This window comes from Trachypithecus francoisi, unplaced genomic scaffold (genome assembly GCF_009764315.1).
Source record: "Trachypithecus francoisi isolate TF-2019V2 unplaced genomic scaffold, Tfra_2.0 Lachesis_group13, whole genome shotgun sequence".
NCBI lineage: Eukaryota > Metazoa > Chordata > Mammalia > Primates > Cercopithecidae > Trachypithecus > Trachypithecus francoisi.
In genome coordinates, this window is record NW_022681458.1 from 119,147,598 (window position 1) to 119,152,313 (window position 4,716).

The 4,716-nt window shown below is 42.8% G+C and overlaps 1 long non-coding RNA gene across 1 annotated transcript; it reads right to left on the reverse strand.

Moving 5' to 3' along the window:
• Positions 1-1,007: 1,007 nt before the first annotated feature.
• Positions 1,008-4,187, reverse strand: LOC117095424. The gene is made up of 3 exons (XR_004441977.1): positions 3,803-4,187; positions 3,552-3,628; positions 1,008-1,712 (listed from the first exon to the last, which is right to left on the reverse strand). It is a non-coding gene; the product is annotated as an uncharacterized LOC117095424 (long non-coding RNA).
• Between the last annotated feature and the right edge of the window lie 529 nt (positions 4,188-4,716).

Sequence of the window (4,716 nt, forward strand, 5' to 3'; positions counted from 1 at the left end):
GAAAACTGTACACTTAAAGTTACAGTTGATATGGTGGAAGAATGCAAATTAAAGTCAACCAAGGGAAGAACACATGGGGCAGAGTCCAGGAGAGTTCCACATGCAGAGTTGTTCTCTCGCAGTGGAGCCATGAACAGCCAGGCTACTCTTGAGAACTGTGTAACAATACACACCAAGAGCTACCAACTGGGGAAGTGCACCTGTGTCTTAGTGTCCAGAGTTTTTACTGATTTGGTCATGAAGATATGGTTGATTATATGACCATCAGGTACTGACCTTCAGTCTCCAGCCTTTCTGGACATCAAATTGATACTACATAGCCCAAAGTCCCCACTTTGGCCAAGACTCTCTTGTGGAAAAATAATCGTATCTGTTTTACTGTCTGCGTTTGTTATAGCATTGATATCACAGATACAGGAGTCGTGTCAGTATGAACATGCCTAACATTCAGAGGCACCAGTGCGAAGCAGGGATAGATTTAAAGAAACAACTTTAGCTAGGTAAGAGGAATGACTTCAAAAGGTCTATTATACAATATGGTGACTATCGTTGATGACAATACATTGTATTTTGAAAATCACTGAGCGTGCTTTTTTTTTTTTTTTTTGAAGTGGAGATTTCACTCTTGTTGTCCAGGTTGGAGTGCAGTGGTACAATTTCAGCTCATTGCAACTCCGCCTCCCAGATTCAAACAATTCTCCTACCTCAGCCTCCCAAGTAGCTGGGATTACAGGCATGCACCACCATGCCCAGCTAATGTTTTGTATTTAGTAGAGATAGGATTTTACCATGTTGGTCAGGCTGGTCTTGAACTCTTGATCTCTGGTGATCCACCTGCCTCAGCCTCCCAAATTGGTGGGATTATAGGCATGAGCCACCTCACCTGGCCAAGAGTAGATTTTAAGTGTTCTTACTACAAAAACATCATACTATGTGAGATAACACAAATGTTAATTAATGCAATTGAGCCATTCCACAATGTATACATATTTCAAAACATCCTGTTGTTCACAACAAATATATAAAATTTTTATTTTCAATTAAAATTAAATTTAGAAAAGAAACAACTTATCTGTCTAGGAAGTCATTGCACACATTTTCATATTTTTGTCCTGATATGATGACTTGTTCTGCTACCAGATATATCTCATAAAACACTTGTGCAGAACTATTGCTGTGTTTTGGTTTTAGAGACAGGATCTCTGTTGCCCAGGCTGGAGTGCAGTGGTGTGATCACAGCTCATTGCAGCCTTGATCTCCTGAGCACAAGCTCAAGTGATCCTCTCCCCTCAGCCTCCTACATAGCTGGGACTACAGGTGCACACCACCACACTTGGCTAATTTTATTTTTCAGTTTTTCAGTTTTTGTAGAGACAGGATCTCACTATATTGCCCAGACTGGTCTCTCAAACTCCTGGATTCAAGCGATCCTCCCACATCAGCCTCCCAAAATGCTGAGATTACAGGTGTGGGCCACTGTACCTGGCCAGAACTATTTAGCAGAGCAATTAGATGATGATTAACAAAATCTAGTATTTCCTCAGGCCAGTCATTTTCCATCAGCATTATATCTTGAGGAGGCTTTCACTTCGTTTCCTGATATATTTGGTCATCAATAGTGGTACCGTCATTAGACTTATTCAAATAAGGGGACTGAATCTTACCCATGATGCCAGTGCTACACCATATTGAAGTATGGTTGCAGATGTAACCTGAAAAGTAAGTCAAAAGATACAGGCATATTACTAAAATCTCACTCAGTCATTATCAATTTGGTCCAGGTCATGATCACATTATATGACCAAAATGTCTCCTACAGCAATGCCACCCACTCAGGTTTGCAGGTTTCCATTCAACATTGTCAGGTTCCCAAAAACAGGAGTGGTCTTTGCAACACATGGCTTCATCCTTTCAGGCATTTGCATGAAGCTAAAAGGCAATATCATTTTTATCAAGGCACCATTGTAACATTTGAATTCCCTTGTTTCATAACCCATCTGTTCATTCATTTACCCTTAGCTTCTATTCTTCCTTCTATCCATTTATCATTGTTTTTTGTTTTGTTTGATTTTGTTTTGTTTTTTTAAAAAATAGGATGGGGTCTCTCTGAGACTTGCCCAGGCTAGTCTCAAACTCCTGGATTCAAGGGATCCTGCCACTTCAGCCTCTCAAAGTGCCGGGATTACAGGCATGAGCCACTGCCCCAGCCTATCATTGTTTTTTTCCAAACTTTTCTACCTTTAGAAGGGCTGTTAGTTTTGGCACTGTTCAGATACACACTGCTGATAGCAATACTGGTCTAGCAGGTGCTTCTCTCTCAATTCACTTCCGTTTAATAGGGTGAGTTTACACACATACCGAGCTAGTGGGCTGTCTTGACCACTAGGCAATAATGTATCTGCATTCATCATCAAGACCAATTTTGCCAGATAGGCTGAAGGCAAAATCTACCCCATTAGGCGTTTGGGAATTCTGACATAAAAGTTCAAAAGTATAGTTACAGTTTCCTGCTTAGGGATTATCCCTGCCCTTGCGTCCAGTTGCAGCTTTGGTTCTGTGATCACTGAATTAGGTAGAAAGAAGAGTTAAAGTTGCGCAGGGAAAACAAAGTTGCAGTGATGTGAAGAAGAGTTGTATGGTCATATTAGCATTGTCCTCCAACCCCTCTTCCTGGATGGAACCCCAGAAATGGTCTCTGCCAATGAGAGAGCTGACACAAGTAAATACAAAATAACCAATCCTTTCTTGTTCCCCTGTTGCTGAGGTCTTAGCTGATGATAGGAAAGATGCAGCATTTGCCAGGAGTGTGTTTGTGCTGACCAGATGTTGGCCTCACCATTTGTCTTTCTATAGTTATCTCATAAGGCAGGCAAAGGCCTTCACCCCCATGGGAAGGAGAATGTCCGACGGCAGGAAGTGGGGGGCTGTCATTCACCAGTGCAAGAAGAATTCCTTAGGGAGAAAATGGGGACTGAGTGGGGAAGAGATTCAGCCTCTTTTGATGTGGATTTTGAGTGGTCTAAATAGAGAGTTCCTAGGAGGTGAGGCTTAAGGATAGTGTAGCAGACAGAATAGCAGCCTCTCAAAGAAGTCCATGTTCTAAACCCTGAAACCTGTGAATCTGTGACCTTTTATGGCAAAAGGAACTTTGAAGATGTGATTCAGTTAAGGCTCTTGAGATGGGAAATCATCCTGACAAATCCATTTAATCAAAAGAGCCCTTTTAAGGGAAGGAAGGAGGCAGGAAAGTCAGAATCTGAGTAGGAGATGTAACAAAGGAAGCAGAGCTCAGGGACAAAGGTTTGAAGATGTTGCACTGCTGTCTGAGAGGGTGGAGGAAGGGGCCACAAGCCAAGGAGTGCTGGCAGCTTCCAGTAGCCAGAAAAGGCAGGGAAATGTGTTCTCCCTTAGAGCCTCCAGAAGGAACGCAGCCCTGCTGACCCCTTGATTTTAGGACCTCTAGCCCCCAAACTACAAGACAATAAACTCGTATTGTTTGAAACCACCACGTTTGTCAGTAATGTACTATAGCAGGAACAAGAAACTCATACCAACAACATCAGCTCGGGAAGTCAGGAAGCAAGCTCCCCTACATGACTATTTTCTTCTTTCTCTGGTCCCACAGGGTCTGTAAATAAAGAAAACAAGACCAGTTTTAGGACTGCTTAACCTGGAATCCATACCCCATAGAAAAGATTTGAGGAATCCTCACACCCCATGAAATTGTAAAATTTTACATGGCCAGTTTTGGTGAGAGAAGGTCCAGGGATCCATGAGTCCTGAAAGGTTAAGAACTACTCACCTTAAGAAAGAAAAATCCAAGCCGAAAAACAGCCCCCCCAGTCAATATGGAGAAGTGATGTCAGGAGCCAGATGAAAGAGAATATAGAATCTCTACACTCCAGGAGCAAGGTGAAGGGAAGATCCGGATGACCGGGTAAGCCTCAGGTTGGTGACGAGGCTGAGCGTGATGGCAAAGGTAGCCTGCTCCTCTCTGGGGGTTGAGGATATGATCCTGGTTTAACAGAGATTCATAAACAAAAATAAACAGAAATTCAGCTTCAGCCACCCTGAAAAAGGAGAATTTGCTTAATGCACCCCACTATGCAGAATAATAGACACCCCAGCATTTGTAGGAAACATAGAGAAGTGGCTTATGGTCTTTGGTTTGCCTTTCACTCTTGTCCTATCCCAAGGCAAGTCTCTGGGCTGGATCCAGGGAGGCAGGACATTTGTGCTGAGAAGTCATCCCAAGGAAACCCTGCCAGCCATGGTTTCCGTAATCCCATTAGGACCACGCCTTCAGGGATGTGGGCCAGCTCAGAGTCAGTGTAGAGCAAGTTACTGCTGTTAAAAACAGAGGCTCCCAAAAAGTTTCTGGCCATGAAAAGAAGGTCTTTTTCTTTGCTCATTAACTGCTAAATTATCATTTCATGACCTAAGAGTAAACAAACCAAAACCACATGTCCCTTTGCAATTCAAACGAATAGAGTATTCCAAATTAGAGAAACTCATGCCTGAAGATAGAGAGATCTAAAATCCAGTGTGAAAAACTTCTAGTGATATGTGGTGGATACCAGGATTCAGTGGAAAGGTCACTGCACTGGGTGTCTCTGTCTAGCACATACCCAGACAATCTTGAAAAAGATGAAGATAGGTCACCCAGGGAAGTGACCACATTAGAATCTTCTAGTGTAGCAATCTCAGGACCCCCAG